General features: G+C 34.3%; 1 non-coding gene across 1 annotated transcript; it reads left to right on the forward strand.

Moving 5' to 3' along the window:
* The first annotated feature begins 6068 nt into the window (after nucleotides 1–6068).
* On the forward strand, nucleotides 6069–6168 carry LOC114580472. Its single transcript, XR_003701892.1, has one exon. It is a non-coding gene; the product is annotated as a small nucleolar RNA Z279/snoR105/snoR108 (small nucleolar RNA).
* Nucleotides 6169–22471: the final 16303 nt, after the last annotated feature.

The following is a 22471-nucleotide window of genomic DNA, read 5'->3' on the forward strand; positions in this document are numbered from 1 at the left end:
ATATATATATATATATATATATTTCATACTAATGTACTACAATATATATATATATTTCAAATTTGATGTTAAGTCTCAATATAATGAAAGTAATGATAAATAATATGCTGGGAAAATAGGACTTATAATCTTGACCTATGGGCAAGATCTTCATAATGGATATGAGGGTTTGAAATATAATGCAAATATGAAATGTAATTCTAAATTTGCATGTTAACATAACACATGGCTATGTAGTATATTTATGCATCAAATAAGATTTTTTCGACTATGCCTAAGGTTTAATAACTTGGGTTTTATGTTGAATGCCATAAAGCCACTTGATATCTAAGTTATAATGTACATTAATATATAAAATTCAAACTAATTGTGTACTTGTTGTTAACTAATAGTAACGCAAGTAATTTAACATGTTAAATTCTTCTTACGAGAACCCCTAGTTGGTTGGTGATTAGTCGACTTCCTTCAACAAATAACCTTAATAAATGTATGATAAAATTTGCTGATTAAGAATTCTACTAAATTAAATTAGAGATCATGTAGAACTATATTTTGGGCATTTAATTGTTCTACAATACTATTTTTTAACAGCTGAATATTTTTGTACAATTTTAGAAAAGCAGCATGCCAAAAATATCTTGCAAAATTTTTACAAAAATATCTAAATGTCTAGAACTACATTCTCTACAATATACTATCAAATATACGATAAAAGTTTTCTCATTTGAAAGTTATTTTGGCCTTACCAATACAAATTTATATTTTAAATCAGGGAAATTTAAAAATTGTTAAATTATTAAAAACTACGATATGTAAAATATAACATATCTCGAGCCAGATAACTATTAGAATTGGGCCATTCGTAGAAAATGATATGAAGTGGCGAAAATCCAAGTTTTCTCTCTGTAAAATTCCCCTCACTCACTTTCTCTAGTCGGATACCTTGGGGGAAAGAAATGATTTCATTTTAGTGGAAAACACATTTATTTTAATCAAAGTATATCTCAAACAATAAATGAATGACTGGCACTAGAATCGAATAAAATATGATAAGGAATAACTAAAAAAATAAGCCATACATGTCATCACATAAGGATAATTCACAGCCTCTAGCTGAGTCAGACTATATACACATGTCCGAATCATATTCGGAGCTACAAAATGATTAGCCTCTCTCTGAGTATATGTAGATTATCTCCATATCATGGAATCACTAACCCCTATCGGAAGCTACAAAATGACTAAGTTCTCTTTGAGTATATGTAGATTATGTCCCCGAGGTGGAACAATCTTTGATCTTCCCACTAATTTAACTTCTTTAAGCTTAATACGGATGGATCTGTGGATCAGTTTTCTGCTGGGATGGGGGGTATTCTGCGTGATTGGTCGGGTGAGGTAATTTTGGCTTTTGCGAGCCCTTTATACCCGTGTAAAGCCATTTTGTTGAGCTCTTGGGTCTTGCTAAGGGTTTGGAGTTGTGTCTTACTAAGGGTTTTTATAATGTTCAAGTTGAGGTGGATGCTTTGCTGGTTACTCAATTGATTAAGAAGGAAAATTCTGTAAATCCGCAGTATTTCTATCTCATTAGAAAGATTCATATGCATGTCTAAACTTAACTGCACTTTAAATCATATCTTTAGAGAAGGCAACGCATGTGCTGACTGGTTAGCGAAATTTGGCTGCTCCTCTAGTAATGATATTATTTTTGAGATTGATAAGCTGCTTGATCAGTTGCTGGGTTTGGTTAGGCGTGATAATCTGGGGCTTCCTTACACTAGGGGAACTTGATGGGTGTGTTTTTGTTGTTTGGGTCTTTCGGTTCTAGGTTGTTTCTTTCTTATTTTCTATTAGCTAGGTGTTATCCTGCTGTTACTTCTGCTATTTTTCTTTTGGTTCTGGTGTTTCTTTTGGAGTATGTTTTGTTTTGCTTTTTGTTTCTGGACAAGGGAACTGTCTCTGGCTTTTGCTTGCCCTTTTTCTGTTGGGAGACTATTAAATGTTAGTTGGGGAATTTCTGGTGTGTCTTTACCTTATGTTATCTCTTTCAGGATAGAAATTTTATCTTAAATGCCTTCAGGTTAATCGTTCTCTCGGGTTATAAGCATTGGAAAGGTAGTTTTTTGGTTTCTAATGATGTCTTTTTCTATGCTTACTATGCAAATTTTGTGATATATACTTGCAGGAAGTTTTACACTTTTCATCGTAAAAGCTGTTCGGTGTGCAAGGTTAGTTTATTTTGGTTTTTAGCCATTATTGGATATTATTACTGGCTTTTTTGCAGGAAGACTGAGCGAAATGTCATCAATATGTGCTTCCTTTTTTGGGTTCTGTTGACTCACAGACCTAGGTTAATGTTGCATTATTTTTGTAATTGTAGAAAAAGGAACCACCGGCTCATAGGTTTTTATTTTACTTTTTTACTTGTAGCTCTTTCGAGCATTAGTGAGCTGGATGTTCCTTATAAGGACCTTGTAACCGAATTTTGAATATTAACACGTAGGCCCTATGAGTGGGTTTTAAAAGAAAAAAAAACTAAAATCTTAGAACAAACAATATAAAGTCGAGTAGGTATTGCTAGTGGATATTCTATAACTTTGTATCCATGCGGCCTTTCTGACCATAATGAAAAGATTTACATGCCATTCAGTAACACGGTCTTGTATGTCTCCTACAACAACTCAGGCATATTTATATAGAGCTGGCCAAACTACCACCAATAAAAATTTACCCAAATGAACTGCCTTTCCTAAACTCAGAGGGTCCAAATCTACTTCTCTTTGCAAGAATATCTACCCCCACCCCTAGATGTCTCCTTGTCGAACCTCTTCCTACTAGCAATCCATCACTAGTGAGTAGAAGTTATCCGATTATTCTCAATCAATCTAGCTCGCTTAAGAAGCTAAATAAAATTAGTAATCCTGAATGAAACTAACTGTTGTCTCAGATCATCTCATAAGCCTCTTAGAAAACAAAAATATTTCTCCTCAAAAGTACTAAAAAATTGCGAACCATACTTGGCCAAAATGGTAAACTCTGACTCATTTAACATCACAGTCCAGCTCCCCTGAACCAATCTCATACACTACAGAAGAAACACCTATTATCGACAGATTTCACCGACAAAAATAGCATTTTCCGGAGGATTTGGTCTTTCTGGCCAAAATAGTAAACTATATATGCCTCATATAGCATCATAGTCCTGCTCCCTTGAACTAATCTCAAACCTACAAAAAAATCACCTATTATCGACAGATTTTTCCAACTAAAATAGCTAATTTTCTAGCAGATTTGGTCTTTCTAGTGCAAAATTTATCGTTTGTTAAAGCTGCATAACAAATTAAAACATACTGAAATTTCCAGAAGAAAAAAATTTTAACAACATTTCGACAGTAAGTTTTCGGAAGAAAATTTTTCTGGTGAAATTTTTTTTGGCAAAAAAGTTTTGCCGGAAAAAAAATCCAAAAATTTTTTTTTTCTTCCCGCAGAAGTTGCCCCCACTTGTGCTACTTGCACACGCTACCCAACCTCGCCTATCTTCCCGAACTGCCTCTACCCGCATATCCTTGTTGGTCCGCTAGGGGGGCGCTTGCTAGCTTGTCAACCTTACCCTGCTGCCTATGCTCGCCCGGTTGACGCCCACTCACTTTGAAAGTCTTCAAATGCCTAACCACTCCGCTGCGAAGAAAAATGTGTTTTAAAGTGACTTTTTTATATTTAAACTATAATTATGTAAAATTTAGAATTAATAATTAATAAAAATATATTTTTTAAATAATAATTAATTTAAATTACTAATTAATTAAAATAAAATATGAAAGTTAATAAAAAAGTTAAATAATATTATTAAATACTTAAATAATTAATTTAAATTAGTTAATATTATTATTTTATTTCAAATAGTTAATTAGTTCATTTTTCTTTTTAAATTACAAGTATATGATGATATCTACAAAATTTAAGATCTATTAGAAAAGCTACCGATAATATTTCTTTGGAAATCTATTGAAAAAACCATCAGAAAATCAGCTGAAATATTTCATCACAATCCGTAGGAAAGCCGCCAAAAAATTGTCAGCTTGAAATCTGCTTGAAAAATCTGTTAGTAACGGGCAATTTTTCATTAGTGAGAAATGTTTTATGTATCGACTATTGAGCAGATAAATTGGCCTCTAAACACATTAGTAAAATTTTCCTAACTAGTCAGAGAATTCAGCAATAAATAAAATTTCTCCTAATGTTAACCTAACCACCAGTGCACTAGCGCTCAGCTTCACCATCAAATGAAAATACAACCAGAGATACTCTCTTCTCATGAGGATACTACGTTCCATTAATGATCCTTCTCTAATCTCATTAACCCTAGGCTCAACAATTCCCTCGAATCTCGATGGCTTTAATGTCAAACATATTTGCAATATTGATCAAAATTCTTAGTCTTACCAGAAGAACTCATGCATAAGGCCTCATCAATTAATTGTGCTACCAAACCAACAAATTGTGACATCGTATCAGAACCAACATTAAGAACAGTACTGATTACCAGTTTAATTTGGCTCATACTTTTCCCATAGTTCACATCATGCTCGGATTCATCCACAATAACTTACAACACACACAACGAACTGATACCTACATATGAATAATGAGACAAAATGAGTGCATAAAATTGTCTAGACTATCTCACGTGATTACAGATCAATTCTTATAGCTCTATTTCTAATTTATTTCTCCAAACAATTGCTTGACTTTACCAAAAAGAAAGAACTCTAATAACTTAACTCAATATGACTCACAAATGCATGTCACACCATATTGGATGGTTGTAAAATAAAATGCAGAATAAAAAAGACCAGGATCTTTATTTGGAAAAATATTGTTTTTCTTTTTAGATAACATATATCAAAGCTTCTAATTTTTTAAAACTATCACAAATTTACTCATCCATAAAGAAATTCTTTCTTTCTATTTATCCACGAAAGTATGTTGTACATATTCTTACTGTAATAGTCCTCGACAAAAGACAAACACATGGCAGAAAATATGAAAAATGCTTGGACTGCTAAAAAATCTAAAACCAAACAAAAAAGGTACGTATACAACAAACATACTTAGAAAATCAGTCTTAGCTACTCACCTAGCCATTTGCTTCTGCCCTAACCTAAAAATGAAATGCTTGATATAAATTGAGCTAACATGACCCCAAATCTTTTCTTAAAAATTACAAAATAATTAACTTAAAAGAAAGTAATTATTTCAATCTTAATAGCAAACTTACATTAGAGTTTTATCAAAATAATGTAAGGTTTTGTAGTAACTAAGCAAGTTATAGATTTAAGAACATAGTATATTGAACATAATATAAATAAACATATATTGCATAATAGAAAGTACTAGAACTTCATCTTTTATATCTTCCATTTAGAACTCGAGACCCTTATACCACAGATTCAAAATTCCAACCCTTAGGCCTCTGAATACTTTAGCATATCCATAAATTTTGCAACAGAACTCTATGGATATATAAAAGAACTCCAAATAGAACTCCCTCAAACTCCTCAGATACAAAAAAAATGTCATACATATATGCACAAATGTATCAATTATGTCGTATAATAATACCATTAAGAAATTAAACATAAATTTTACTATTAACATAACTCCAAAAATTTTCCAAACGGGGATTTTTTAGCAATTAGACCTATAATGTTGTAACTAAAATTGCTAAAAAAAGAATTCTACAAATTTTCCTGATATCATGCAAAACTATATTTCAAGGTTTTGATTCATTTACAGTACCATTTTTCATAGCATGTATACATTTTTATAATTTAAAAAATATATATTTTTAAAATACTTAACAAAAATCTTATACAAAATATTTAAATGTCTATAACTACATTCTCTATAATAGAGAAAGTTTCTCCATTTGAAAGTTATTTCGATTTAATCACTAGAAATTTATATTTTAAATCTAAAAAAATTTGAAATCATCAAATTATTAAAAACTGATATATGCAAAATACAACCTATCATGAATTGGATAACTTTATTGATCCTTCTAGGTTTATGGGATATGAGGAGTGGTCAAAACTCGCTATGCGAGAAGAGTGCCCGCCCCGTTTTTTGTTACGACAGAAGGGGCATTCTATTATTTACCTATCTGATCCCTAATTAAGGACTATTAGAAGAAAAAAAAAAGTTGAGGCTGCTCCATAGCTCAGCTCTCTCTCTCTCTCTCTCTCTCTCTCTCTCTCTCTCTCTCTCTCTCTCTCTCTGGCTTCCATGGGGAAAGAAATGAATTCATTTCAATGAAAAATGATATTTTATTATTAAATTTGGGCTTGTCATCGTGGCTCTCAATCTCGAGCGTCGTAGCATTCCCTCCGAGAGCATCCAACGCTGCAGTGCCACTCGGCATCGTAGCATCTAAACTAAATTGGCAAAAATACAAAGAGCACAAAGCCACCTGCTTCAATGTCGTTAAGCCCCTAGACAAATTTTTCATATTTTCAAATCATGAACAGACCCCCACAACATTCTCCAGAATAGATATCGATTCAGACATTCATATGCATATCAAACATTCATATACATAGGCAGAAGGATTCAAATTCAAAAATTTAGTAAATTACCTTTTTTGTGATATGATCGGAACATGTATAATTGAACATTGATTCAATAGGTGTTACACAAGAGACCTGCTTTAGAATAGATTTGGGCAGTGGCGGAGCCAGAAATTTTGTTCAGGGGGGGCCTAATTAAAATAGTTATGTTTGCCATCGCATTTAGAAGATTCAAAATATATCAAAATAATTCCATCCCCCCTCCCTCCGCCAATGGATTTGGGCATGTACATGTATATATAACAATCATAGACACATGCAAGAGATGTCAGAACACATGAATAGTAGTTATAAAATTTAATTTTTGCCAAACTAGGTTAGAACAAGTAAGACTGAACATTTAAGTGGGTACTATGCTATGTTTCCTCGATCAACATCACTCGATTAACCTAGACCACCATGCCCTACTACGATCCTTTAACTGATATCATTTAACTATGATTCTATAGCCATCATTGCCTCTCATGAACCTCCAACCATCATCGATCGTACTACTGTGGTCCTCGAACCACCGTCATTGACCTACAATACTCTAAACATAATTGCATGCTGATAGTCCTCTAATAACCATCTTTTGACCACAACCATCTCACTTCAATCTCCAACTAACTTCTTCACTCATTGTCACCAACAATAATAATGCATGTCATATTGATGCATGTCATTGCCATAAATGATGGTGCTTGTCAAGTTATTTTGCACCAACATCAATGTATAATATTGACTATACGGTCGATACATGTCACCGATACTAACTCTAACTGCTGACATCAACGCTAAGATTTATACTAAACTCCTTAATGTCTACTCTCCTCTCTACAAAGAAAAATACCCAAATAAATAATAAAATTTCTTGAAGATAACTTTCATGTCATAAAGTTCAATCAACTTTCACTGTGGAATTCATTAAAAATAGCCTATATATATTATAATGCATCATCACCTCCTTCAATTAGGAGAAATATTATCATTTGTTATCAATAACAAATACTAGTAGAATCATTTCAACTGAGTAAAACGTCATGATTTTTCACTTTTTATATTTTCATATAAAATATCAGCTCCTCTCATGACTTTTTTATCTATCTATATATGCGTTGGATCTTCATACAAAACTAAAATATTAAATATCCTCTCTTCCGTCATGAACCTTCTTGCAAATGACAATTTTAATAGTCCAAGTCAGCTCAACAAAATCTTGGTTTTCTAAAGGGTGACTAAGTTTACGCTTCGGTTAGGTCGACTTTTTTATTGCTTCTTAAAACAGAAACTTAGTACACAAATTGTCATCCCAAACGAAACCTTAATCTCGATCTAATCTTTGTTCGGCTTATTTTCATTTTGACTAAATCAGCTTGACTTTGAGTCTTTTTGACCCACCTAAGAAAATCAATTTCTTCTATGATGAATTATGATAATTATTGAAATCCACTGCAAATAAGAATATTAGTGGCTCTAAGGAAATCAATTTCTTTACAAATCCTGCCACTAATATTAGTCCAAATGTTTTTCTTGTTATAAATGAATATCTAATTCATTAAAAGTTTCTGCTACTGAAATTATTTCCAGCTAATCTGTTACAGCAAGCCTTTGTTTTTTTTCTTTTGGAATTAGTGGGATCATTAACATAAAATAGGATGGTAGATGTCCACTGTTTACCTAACCTTGGAATCAGGATGTCAAAGCATTGTTTATTGTAGTTTGAAAACAAGCCTTGTCCTGTACTATCTGGTAGGAAATAGTACTGATCATGATGATGACACTAAATTTAAATAATTTATCATCAATTGTTAAATTTTTTATGTATTCTGAATATTTTATTAGTAACTATTTAGAATCACGTTCTATTTTCATTATTTATTTTTATTATTTTTTAAAATATGCTGGCTAATATATTTATTTCCTTTTTAAATAAATAAATTTATTTTAGAAAATTAATTGTTTTTAATGAGATTATTTGGACTAATAATTAACTATTAATTAGCTGAATCAATGTTAATTCATTTTTAATCAAATAAAATCAATATTTTTTAAATATCTAATTTTTATTTATACTTAAAAATATAAATAAAATAAAATTGAAAAAAAAATCCTTAAATGCCATATATTTTATATGTTTGACTAAATGCTTAGCCTTAATTGCCTGCATTAAGGTACTATAATCTTCAATATTCCTTCTAAAAATTGATTCTTATGCAGGCTTTTCTTAGTCTTTTTTTTAGCAAAAACCTTCCGGAATGCTTCTTAAGATATTTTTTTATTAAAAAAATTAATTTTTTACTTCTTTAAAAAAGCAAATAAGAAGCTATGGCCGAAGTAGCATTAAATTTTGTTGTATAGAGTTTGTTACTATCAACATAAAATTTTTTGAAAATTGTGTATATAAATAAATTGATTAAATTTTGTTTTTGAGTATTATATTTTCTTATTTTGAAGGCCTTGTCATGCAGATAAGCTCGTGGGGGTCTACGGCCTATGGAAGCACGTGATTGGATTATGGGTTGCTCATGACGGAGGGCCCTGCGGCCCCTGCCTTAGGCTGGACTGCATGGCATCACGTGCTTCCGTCAGTTAACCCTCATGCTATGCTTTGCCCAAATTAATTGGACGAATTTCTTCAGTCTTAATTGACGAAACACACATGAAAACAAACATATTAAATGATGGAAAATTATGATGAAATTATTTTTTGAAGTTTCCGAACTGATTTTGCCTCGAGATTCGTGCCCGATCAAGATAATTTTGTGATGACGTATCAAGTGTTATTATAAGTTAAGAAACTAAGAAAATTTTATATTTTTAACATTGCATAAACATTATATGCACATAGATAAGTGAGAAGAATGTGAAAAATCTTACCAAGTATAAAAATATGAGCTCTGGCATATGTTGTGCGTTAGAAAATACGATTGGTAGAGTGTATGATTTATATCTTAGTGCTGTACTAAGATTCAACATGAACATATAAGAGTAGTAAGACATGTGAAGAACCCGAAAAGGGAAAAAAACCATAGGGCTTGAAACAGTTGCAAAATTCACTAGATAACATGTGATACAAAAATCTTTCATTCTTCACTGTTGAAGAATAAGGAGAGTATTGAAAATCAAAGATGATAGTTAACACCCAACAACAAAATATCATTTCTGCAATAGAGACTATGGAGGTTCATAAATAAAATTTCATACCCAACAACAGAGTTTGATCTTCCCCAAAAAGGATTATAGATTTTCACATATGGACTTTTATACCCAACGACAGGATTTGCTCTTAAATAATGATGGTGGTTATCAGGGCAATACCTGGTGCCAGCTATAGACAATAGCTTATGGTCATCGGCAGCGGCGATAGCTTGAAAAAGCTAGAGATATTCTTAGTTTTCTCTTCTTCTCTCTTTCATATGAATAATGAGAGGTCTATTTATTTTGTTATTAATTTTTTTTTGTAAATGGCATACCTAATAATTAATATGGAGAAGATACAGGGAAAGTTTGAAGTGTTCTATCTGATGGCTCATAGTTATTCTCTTGATCATAGATTATTTATATAACATTAAAATGCTTTAGAGATGTCAAAATTGAGAGATCTTGGGCTTGCTGTAATCGTCTTGTCGAGCCACTTGATTTGATTATAAGCATGTCATATTTGGATAACGTTTGGTCACACAATTAACATTTTGAAGATTTAAAGTAGTCTTTGATCCTTTGATTTGGGCCCATTTGGGTTTGGATTGGTTCGAATTTGGTGTCGTTGGGTTTGTCTCTATGAGATGTTCAATTTGACTATAAGCTTGTTAAAATCAAAGTTTGGATAGTTCTGAATTTTATTCTGAAATTTTCTAATTCATATTTGCATTGAGATTCTGCCCGATCTAGATAGTTGTTGGTGACATATCAACAAAAAATAAATAATATGCTATATTTATAGTGATTACAAATGTCTTCTATTTCTATCATTCTGAGGAAAAAATAAGTACACGATTTATAATGCTTGCTTGATCTTCGATGATTGTACTTGAGAATGTTGGAGAACTAGAACAAGATAATGACAGTGGCCAGATGATGCTAGTCAAACATTGCAGTTAGGGTAATAGTGATCAAACTATGCGGTTGAATGATGGTGGATGAACGTCAGTGGCCGGGCAGGAGGTGATGATCAGATGACAAAGGTCAAATGATGATGGATGAGCAACGGTTGGTTAGGCTATACTAGTTGGGTGACAAATCAGCTGACAACGATCAGGCAATGATGGTTGTTGACATTGATCGTCGGCATATAACGTGTCACACCCTAAGATCTAATTTTGAAATAATTATCTGTTATATCTCTTAGCTAATCAATTAGTGCTTCTATTCTCATTTATTTAATAAAATTCAACATAAACAACTAAAAATCATATAAATCAAAATATTTATATATTCATTCAAAAAAATAATTTAAAATAGCCATAAGATCAATCATTACAATCAATAGTCCATATTTCAAAACTCCTAGCTATAAAATAAAAAAAACAAAATATAGAAAAAAAAAAAACAAAAATAGAATCTTGATATGTCTTATACTCTCACTTTACTAGATCTTAACCACTTACTATAAATATATAAAAAAACTATGGAATGAGCTAACAACTCAAACTCAGTGGATTGTCATAACATATAATTACAATTAATGCGCAATAGTAAAAATAGTATGTATGTAATCATTCAATACAAATTAATATAAACATATAATTGTAAGAATATGTAGCAGTCAATATGAACATCATCAATTCATGTGATCAATAAAAATCATTAATTAAAAACAATGTAATTCTAATTCAATGACTGATAGTTAATTCAAGTTCTGATAGTAGAAATGATATTCGTCTATTTGGGATTAATCAAAAAAACTTTGAGATGATTGAGCATTATTTCACTGTCATATCATGAGATAATGACCTTTATTTAATGATTATAATTCATTAGGAGCTTTTTTCGGGGACATATAAAATCCAAATACAATATAATATATATATTTTTTCTGTATATAATGTAAGCATGTATAATATATCTAATTTATAATTTATAATATTATCATATATTTAAAATATTATGTTGATGTTTGATTGTTAATAGAAATTTAAATTTTTTGTTTGGTTGCTTGTAAAGTCAAACCAGTGATTGAAATACTAAAGGGGCTGGTGGTGGATAACAGAGCTGCTAGCGATGGTGACCAGCGATAAGAACAGACAAAACTTTATATGTTCAATATATTTTATTTTTCGATCACTTGCATATATAATAATCAGAAAACAGATTAAAAAAAGTGAAGCAATTTAAACTTATGGCCGCCCGATTTCTTCAATGATTAAGATTTTCAAATGGCATAGATTCAAAGTCACATGCCTATAACTATTTTTCTAAGAAAAAAAAAAAAGCTTGAAGTTCAAGTGGGCACCTCTTGCATTCTTAAATTGAAGAAATTATTCTATGCGGTATCCGGACGGAAAGAATCGTCTGGATTGTGAGTGTGCACACTATATACATATAGTGTGTACACTGATTTGATACACAACGTGTAGAAATATATACACAGTATGTACACGCACATGTTTGAACGATTCTTCTCTTTCAGATTCCGCACTGAATAATTTTTCGAGAAATTGTGACCTTTGTATTTTTTATTGATGAGTAGGTTTAACGTGTAGTTCTATAAGACCTATTTTTTAACCTTTTTCTCAAAAAAGAATGTGTCACAAAGAATAAAAACAAAAGGAATGGACCTACCCCTATAGCTAATAATTGACTTTAGCTGGACCACTGGACTTAATGGACCTGCTGGCCTCATAAATATTCCATTATTTTCTTTTGAAACAAATGGAATATTTTGACCTCATCAAATTCTAAAGCCTATCATATTTTGATTTTCAGTGAGGGCATCAAAAAAAGCAAAGTTGTGGACTGCAATCTTAAGCATGGAAGCTTAAAGCATAAAGAAGTTATATTTAATGCATATCATGAAGAACGATTAGGACATTTTTGTTTAAAATTATAAATTTTTAGAAGACAAGAATTGAGGTTTTGTTTTCGATAGTTTTCTTACTTGTTGTGTCCTCGAGTATTCGTGGTGGTAGAGAAATATATAGTTTAACGTCTTAGCATTATACGAAGATCCAGCACACAAGCAGATAAGAGAGAGAGTGTGTGTGTAGCGTTCATAAGAGACACCAGATTTTTTACGTTGAAACCCCTAAAAAGAGAAAAAACTGCGAGGCTTCGCCCAGTTTGAATGAATCCACTAGTATTTGCAGTCGATTACAAATGAGGCCCTTCTTAGGGAGAAGGCTTTGGCTTGATGTTACAAATGTACGACATATAGAGTTACAATAATCAACATAGACATGTTTGTTTGGTTGGAAGGGCCATTGTAGGTGACGGAGGTCGAAAGGACCGTAGTCGGCATGAGACGAATGTCCAAAAGACCGTAGTTTGAAAGAGACCAGGGTCAGAAAGATCATTGTCTGGTAATGGAGGTCGGAATGACTATAGTATGCGACGGAGGTCGGAAGGACCGTAGTCGGCAGGAGACCGGGGTCAGAAAGACCGTTGTCTGGTGATGGAGGTCGGAAGGACCATTGAAGGTGACGGAGGTCGAAAGGACTGTAGTCGGCAGGAGACAAATGTCCGAAGGACCGTAGTTTGCAGGAGACCGGGGTCAAAAAGATCGTTGTCTGGTGATGGAGATCGGAAGGACCATTGTAGGTGATGGAGGTCTGAAGCACCGTAGTCGGCATGAGAAAAATGTTTGAGAGACAATAGTTTGCAGGAGACCAGAGTCAGAAAGACCGTTGTCTGGTGATAGAGTTCGAAATCACCATAGTATGCGACAGAGGTCGGAAGGACCGTAGTTGGCAGAAGATCGGGGTCAGAAAGACCATAGTAGAAGGATGGTATTATGGGAGAACTCTAGGCATCAGATGGTGGCTCGACAGAAGTTCAGGCCTCAGGTGATGGTCCAGTAGAAGTCTGGGTCTCAGGTGGTGGTCTAGAAGAAGTTCGGGCATCAAGTGATGATCCGGCGGAAGCCCGAGCGTCAAATGGTGGTCTAGCGGAGCAACGACATCAGGCGGTGTTCTGGCAGAGGAGAGGGTCTCAGGTGGTGGTCTGGAGGAGCTTAGGGCCTCAGGTGGTGGTCCAGCAGAGCAACGACGTCAGGCGGTGGTCCGGTGGAGGTGAAGGCCTCAAGTGGTGGTCCGGCGGAGCAACGACGTCAGGCGGTGGACTGATGGAGGTGAGGTCTCAAGTGGTGGTCCCGCTGAATTCAGGGCCTTATGTGGTGGTCCAGTGGAGCAACGACGTCAGGCGGTAGTTCGGCGAAGGTGAGGGCCTCAAGTGGTGGTCTAGCGGAGCAATGATGTCAGGCGTTGATCCGGCGGAGGTGAGGGTCTCAGGTGGTGGTCTGGCAGAGCAACGATGTCATGCGGTGGACCAGCGAAGGTGAGGGACTCAAGTGGTGGTCTGATAGAGCTCAGGGCCTCAGGTGGTGGTTCGGCGGAGCAACAATGTCAGGTGGTGGACTGGCGGAGGTGAGGGCGTCAAGTGGTGGTCCGACGAAACTCAGGGCCTCATGTGGTGGTCCGACGATGCAACGACTTCAGGTGGTGGTCCGGCGGAGGTGAGGGTCTTAAGTGGTGGTCCGGTGGAGCAACGACGTCAGGCGATGGTCCGGCGGAGGAGAGGTCCTCAGGTGGTGGTCCGGCGGAGCCGCTCGATTTGACTATAAGCACGTCATGTTTGGAAACTGTTTGCTAACCCAAATTGTGGTTTGAACCTTCCAATAGTGTTTCAGGTTCTTGATTTGGACTCATTTGGGCTCGGATTGAGTTGAATTTGGTGTCGTTGGGTTCGTATTTCTGAGATGTTCAATTCAATTATAAGTTTGCTGAAATTGGAGTTTGGATGGTTCCAATTTTAATTCCGGAAGTTTCCAACTTGATTTTGCATCGAGATTCGTGCCTGACCAAGATATATATATATATATATTGATGACGTATCATTACTGTTTTATAAAGTAATGGTAGAGAAAATAATTTTTAAAATATGTTGTTAAAAGCAACTTTTTAATACAAAATTATTTTGAACAACAATAAAAGGCCACAATTAAAATTACAATTACAATTTGAAAAATAAAATAGAAAGAAAACCATAACAAACCAAGATTATGATAAAACTTATTATATCGAATGTGAGATATTTTAATATTTTAAATTTATGATATAAAAAAATGAGTTTTTTTTTTCTTAAATATTTGAGCTGATAAAATTGGGGCCGTTGAAAAATGAGAAATTTTTTAAACATGTACTGTCAGAGATTTAAATTATATCATAAATAAAAAAGTGAATAATTATTTCCAAGACTTAGTTATTATTTTTTGGGAAATTTTAGGGGCTTAGCCCATTCCATTGATGTAAAAAATTACAAGTAAAAAGGAAAAAATAATGCAAAAACAAAACAAAATCTGAGAAGTTCAGGACAAAACGAGCTATCAGAATACAAGAAAACAATACAAAAGGTGCATGGAGGGCCAGGACCGCAATGGCACGGTGGACTCAGGCTAATCCAGAAGGATTAGAAGGTTACCCTAGTTGCCAAATGGCCGTCCAAGGGGAACCAAGCTACAACGAGCGTTCATCATCGTCCAATCCAAAATCTGAACCAGAAAACGACAGGTCAAGGCAGCAGCTGAATAACATCCTTGTAATCTTTCCAAAGCTTGATTTTAAGAGTAATGGCTCTCTTAATTTTCCCCAGAATGGTGGCTTTGCAATCAAAAATAGAGCCAAAAATTCTATCGTTTCTAGCTCTCCAAAGATGGTAGATAGTAGCATTAGTAGTGAGTTTGTAATAGTTTGCCCATTTGGTGACTTAGTTATTATAAAAAATACAATAAAAATAAGACTCTGGTCTGCTGAAGTTAGATAGGGTGCATCAATTCTGTGCCAGACGTCACATGCGACAGTGAAAGAATTCACTTACAAAATTAATAAATTATTAACCAAATTTATGTGGCTTTGTTGTCACACCTCTCTCTCTCTCTTTCTCTCTAACACTATTGTTTGATATTTTTAATAATACTTCAAAAAAAAAAATAATTTATGTGCCCTATTAGAAAGAGTTCCAAGTCCTGCGGGAGCAAATGACTCAAAAATAAGTGTGTTAGCTTAATAGATAAAAGATTTTCAAAATTGTTACAAATATTTTTGGATTGAATGTCACTGATCATAAGGTTATATTTCATGGCACAATAGTCTATAAATAAATAAATAAATAATACATATTTTTTTCTAACTTATAGCAACTACCTCAATGCATTCATTAATTAACTAATGATTTTTTTAAAAGAGATATTTAGGTCAATTAAGATAAACTCAGACTCTAAATCCTAAACCCAAAACCCAAAACACTCATTATATAAATAAGAATCAAATCCAAAACCTCTTGTTTAGGGTTCCCGCCCCTATGTCCGACATCTCTAACCTTCCCATAGGTGCTGTTATTCCCCCTTATCTCAAATCTATGCTTTCCAATCTCAACTCTATAGCAGAAATCAAAGATGCAATTTTTTTAGGCGCTTCCTGCGCATCTATAGGGCCAAATGGTTTCAATTTCCATTTTTACAAAATCGATTGGCACATTTTGGGGCCTACTCTTTGCAAAGTTGTTCTGTCTTTTTTTTTTTTTTTTTTTTTTAAATTTTTTTTTTTTTTTTTTAAAGGTTACTTGCCTCGAAGGGTCAAAGCCATGGGCATTGCTCTCATTCCTAAGTCTTCCTATGCAGCTTCTATATCGGATTTTCGACCGATATCACTCTGCAACACCTTATACAAGATCATTGCTAAGATCCTTGCTTCTAGGCTCAAACACATTTTGCCCGTCATTATCAACCAGGCTCAAGTTGGTTTCATGAACAAAAGGACATCCACTGATAATGTAATTTTGGTTGTCAAAATGTTTGAGGTACTTTAAAAAATTCACTAAAAGTAACTATATGTGTTCCAAATTGGACATAAAGAAGGCCTTTGTTTCTATCACTAGAGAATTTCTTCTTAAGAGGATGGCACAAAAGGATTACCTTAACATCTTTATTAATTGGGTAAAGGTTTGTATTACAATTGTGCATTTCTCTGTTTGTTTGGAAGGGGTTTGGAGGATTTTTTTTTTTTCTCTTTTACTGGTCTTCGTCAGGGCTGTCCTTTAAGCCCATATTTATTTTGCATTGCTATGGATGCTCTCTCTTGCTTGTTAGCTTGCCCTGAGAATGCTAATCGGTTTGAGGGTATTGACACCAATGGTTTTACCTCTAGCACTTACTCTACGCTAACGATCTTTTAATTTTTGGTATTGCCTCTCCTCTTAGTTGTTCAGCCTTAAAAGAGATACTTGATACTTTTGCTAGCTTGACTGGTTTGGTCATTAATCCGAACAAAAGCTCTATCATTCTTAGTCCATAATAACCCCAATGCTAATGACATTGGTGTTATCTTCAATATCCCTTCTCTATGCTCCAAAATTACCTACTTGTGATTGTCGATCTCCATTAATAGAGTCCACCTAACTATTTTCTCACCTCTCCTTGATGATATCACTAACAAGCTTTCCGGTTGGAAAGTGAAATCTCTCTCTCTCTTTTGCAGGTCAACTTCAATTTCTTAGATTCATAATTTGGAATACCATATTGGATACATGGTGCTATCATACCAAAGTCCTGCTCCAAGCAAATTATCAAAAATTCCTCGAAATTCCTATACTTTGGTGGTTCTAATGCAAAGAAAATGCATATGGTTTCCTAGTCCAATACATGCAAACCTAAAAACAAAGGAGGTTTGGGCATTTATGATTTAATGCGCTGAGATATGCTTTCAACTGCTCTTCAATACACAGAATTTATAACATCCCTTCCTTATTATCCTCATTGTTTTTCAACAAGTACTGTTCTCAATGGAAAAATCCCCCACATACTACATCTACTATGTGGAAATGTATATGTGAATCGGCCCTTAAAGCAAAAAATAATTTCTATTTTAAAATAACAGTTAATAGTCCAATCTCCCTAAAGTTGGACCATTTGTGTAATGGTATTGCCTTAGCTGAGCTCCCTCATCATGAATCTTTACTGAATAATTTTACTATTGAAGCTCGTATTACTGATCTTACTTGAATAGCTGGAAGCTACCTACCTGATTCTTGTCATGGGTTATTCAAAATAAAACCCTTTCAATTTCTATATATATATATATATATATATATTAATGGAAATATGACTTGTATGAGTTGAAACTCTGATATTGGGGGTAGATTTAACTCTTTTGTGCAAGATTTTTATAAAGAGAATAATTTGGTCTTTTGGCATAATGCTATGTGGCATAAGCATTATGCTCTTCGTTTCTCTATATTCAGTTGGCTCTGTCTGAATGGGGGTTTCAAAACTGCTAATGTTCTTATCAAGGGAAATATTGGCGCTGATCCTTCTTGTTGTATGTGCAATTTGAATCATGAAAGTGCCTCACATTTATTTTTTTAGTGTGATTTTACTTTTTCCATCGTCTCCTACTTCCTACCAATCTTAAAAGAATTTTTTACAAGGCCCAATATAACACAAACTGTAGATTTTATTGTTGGAAGGGCTGATACAAAATCGTATAAGCTTAATTTATTGTTGTCATGGTGCTCTGTTTATTATATTTGGCGAGAGAGAAATACTAAAAATTTTGCTAATTATGTCAATAGCTACATTCCCATTCGGGAGAACATAAGAAAGTAGTTTTCCTTAAACTAACGAGATAGAAAAATGGAGAGGACTTTAAAAATATGCTCTATGACTTGGGCTAATTCTCGAAGTTATCTCTACGGTTTTTCTTCCTTATGTTCATCCAACTCTGATTGGGTTTTGTTTTCTTGATGGTCCCTCCTTTCAAGTCATTTGAGATCTCATTATTGTGTTTCTCTTCTGGATTTCTGGTCAACCGGCCATGCATTTTCTTCATCTTCTTTTGCTATGCGTGATCTTTGGCTAATGGAGTTGAGATTGGTATGGGATAGGGGTGTCAAAAGTTGACCCGATTCGAAATCCGACCTAGAAAAATTCGGGTTTGGGTCAACCCGTTTGCAAGGGTACAGGTTTGGATTTCAAACTAGTTTGAAAAGCAGTTCGGGAAAACCTGATAACCTGCGGGTCAACCCGAATTGACCCATTTCGACATCCCGCGTGTCAAGTTCCGTCCGCGTTGCCCGTCAGGTCGTGTCCGCGTTACAGGCCGCACAACACCACAGTCGCGCCCGTTGGTCCAAGCGTCACAGCCGTGCCCGTCGGTCCAGCCGCGCCCGTCAGTCCAGGTATCCCGCGTCTCCCGTCGGTCCATGCGTCCCGCGTCCAGCCGCACAGTCGCGTATGCGCTTCAGCTGCCCGCGAACCTGCGTACAGTTGCTTCGCACCCGCACACTCGGCGAACCCGCGTCCAGCCCTCACAGTCGCTTCGCGGGTCGGGTCAGGTCAACCCGGTAACCTGCACGGGTCGGGTCCAGGTTGAAAAATCTGACCCGTTTGCAAAATCGGGTCGGGTTAGGGTCAACCCATTTACAGTCGGATCAAGTCGAATCGAAGCCGACCGATTGACCCGAATTGACACCCCTAGGTGCAAGGATGAATTCATTGCATCCCGCATTCAAAGGACGGTGATTCTTGCCAACATTATATGTAATGAAAGCAATTCTCACAACCTTGATGTTTGGTGGTTGCAATGATACATTTCTGAGCCTTTTAGAATTTGATATTTTCTTTTCTTGATTGTCGGGTGCCATTTTTTTATTTTAGTCTCTTTCAGCTCTTTTTGTACGGTGTTATTTATTACACCTTTTTTCTGAGCTGGAGCTTTGCTCTTAGTTTTCCTTACAGCTTTTTCTTTGGTATATGATTTTGTTTGTTATTTACGCAGTCTCTTCTCTTGAAATTTTTCATATAATGGAAATTGGGCTTTGCCCTTAACTTTCCATAAAAACACCTCTTGTTTTCATTTGACATAACTTTCTTATCCCTTTCTAAAACAATTTTATAGTACAAAAAATTCTAATTCATATAATTTTTGTGCTAAAAAATTGACTTAAGAAGTAGTAAGAAAGGTGTCCCATAAGAGGCTTCATCTAGGACGGCTTTCTTACTGCTTTTAAAGCAGTTTTTTAGTACAAAATTTTAATTTTAATCCTAAAAAGCTGATTTAAGAAGTAGCAAGAAAATCGTCCCAAGGCTTCGTTAGGGACGGATTTATTACTATTTTTATGCAGCATTTTAATACAAAATTATATAGTTTTAAATATTTTGTGCTAGAAAGTTGATTTAGAATGCAAGAAGAGATCTGTCCCAAACAAAGTGTAAAATGAGCTACGTAACTAGTGAAAAGTAAGAAAAAGTCCAAGAGCATTATTAATTACATCGCAAGCATGATCATATTTAAAGTGTTTAATAATTATTACTTTTATTTATCTGTTAGTTAAATAAATAATTAATTTCTAATATTGATTCGAATTGGATAACTACTTATTATACCGTTGAAAATATAGCGGATGAACTTTATATAGGCCTCATCAACAGTGTTGTTGGGCCTGGTTTTCTCTTTTTTATGACAAATGCTGTTAGATTATGTCCATATGGTTAAGTTTTAAAGCCCATGTCAAGGTTGGGCCTTTATAAAGTCTCTGAGGGAGAAAAATACAACATAAGTGATAGCCTAGTTCGAACGATAAAATGGCCTTTTGGTGGAACTTTTATTTGGTCCGGTGAACGTACGTAGAGGAACGTCCGGTCGGCACTAAAATCCAGCCAAAAAACTCGGTATTTGCTCGGTATTGCTATGTATTATTTGGTAATAACGAGGAATACCATCATGTGAAGACCAATATCGAGTTATACCGAGCAATAGCGAGCAATATCGAGTTATACAAAAAATACAGATTTTTTCTAGGAAAAACTCAGTATTTTTTTGTATAACTCAGTATTGCTCGTATAGCTCGGTATAACTCGGTATTGGGTCTTCACATGATGGTATTCCTCGTTATTGTTTGATATTGCTTGGTATTTCTCGTTTTTTGGCACGATTTTAGCTCCGACCGGACGTAGCTCTACGTCCGGTCGGAGGACGTAATAATTGTTCCTTTTGGTGACAGATTTTAAGCCTAATAATTCTCATGATTAGTACGAATTTATTTCTTACAAAAATTAAATTAAATAAAATTTGAAGTCTTCTTCCTATCAATACAAATGAATAATATAATTCATTGAATGTTAATTATTTTTTTATTCTTCTCTCTGGATCATTGGTTCACTAGCACATCTTTAAGACTAGCGATAATTTTCCCCTTTTTTTTCCTTTTAAAATGGGAAATAATATTTTAATATGCTTTATGGCCAAATTTTTTATAATATTTTTTTTTTAATTAAACATAATGTTTGATTTCTTCTGATTGTGATAGAGATAATTTGGTGTAAGAACCGGCAACCAATGCAACTGGAACTCCACAACTGAAGACCTGCACAAAAACAAGAACCAAAGCAGAGAAGCAATAGAACAGTGAAAATGTATTTTTCTTTCTTCTACCCCTTCCTCCTCTGGTTTCCTACATATATCAGTCTTTTTAGAAAAGCGAAAATATAAAAAGGCTAAGGCTAGTGCCAGCTAATAGAGTAGTGGATAGGATATTCCTAATACTACAAATAACAGAAAAAGATACTAAGGTAGTTGAAATAGATGAGTAGTGGCGTTCTGCTGTTCTTCCCGGAGCGGTATAGTTAAACAGTACCACATCATAATTTAAGAGAGAGGGAAAGAAAATGGATTAAATTTTATAAGTAAAAGAAAATTGTAAAAATGTGTGTTGAGTTCAAATTTATAAGTGTGCAACAGCAGTTAGGTTTCGTTTGGGACGGCTTTTTTATTGCTTTCTAAAACGGAGTTTTAATACAAAAATAAAAAATTTATACTAAAACTTCGTTTTAGAAAGCAGTAAAAAAACCATCCCAAACGAAGCCTTAAACCTTTTTACAAAGTACTTTTAAGAGAAATATGAGAGTTAAGAGAGAGAGAGAGTATGAGGGAGAATAAATTTTTATATTTATCCAAAAATATTGAATGTGGATCCCAATAATTGGCTCCCTTTACCATATGTGGGACCTCCTTTTATAGATCTTAGATTTGACATTACAAGAAATACATAGTAAGCCTTAACATCATTACATCATTTATCTTTTAGGAGGCACTAGGCTTGTTTATACATAAATGTGCTTTGGATTTCTTAAAATGATTATAACGAATTATGATATGTTAAGCTGTTATAATTCAGGTCTCTGTAATGTCATCTTCTTATGCAAGAGCGATTACTTCACCAGCCTTTCAAAAATGGCGAGTTAGCCATTATTATTGTGGGATGCTTGAATTATTGGCGAGCTCTTTTGCCAAAGAGGCCCCTAGCAAGCTCATCTGCAAGATATATAAGCCCCTAGCAAGCTCTTTAGGCAAGCTGGAGAGTTCAATATGGTCGCTAACACGTTGTTCATTATTTTTTTTATTGTAAAATTTAGATCAAGGTGAAAATTATTAGTGTATTAATCCAAGTTTTAGTGATATTGTTTTGCATGACATCACACTCTTTGTAAATGAAGCAATATACTGATATACTTAGTTGGCTAGGCTTCACATTTTAGCTTAAAATAGCTTTAATTCATTGTTAAACTAAGAACTGAACTTGGAACTTGGATTTTTCATCGAATTCTTCATCCTTTGTTTGGTTTTTGATATAGACAAAGTAGCAGAAAGCAGACCTAC

This window comes from Dendrobium catenatum, unplaced genomic scaffold (genome assembly GCF_001605985.2).
Source record: "Dendrobium catenatum unplaced genomic scaffold, ASM160598v2 fragScaff_scaffold_1038, whole genome shotgun sequence".
Lineage (NCBI taxonomy): Eukaryota > Viridiplantae > Streptophyta > Magnoliopsida > Asparagales > Orchidaceae > Dendrobium > Dendrobium catenatum.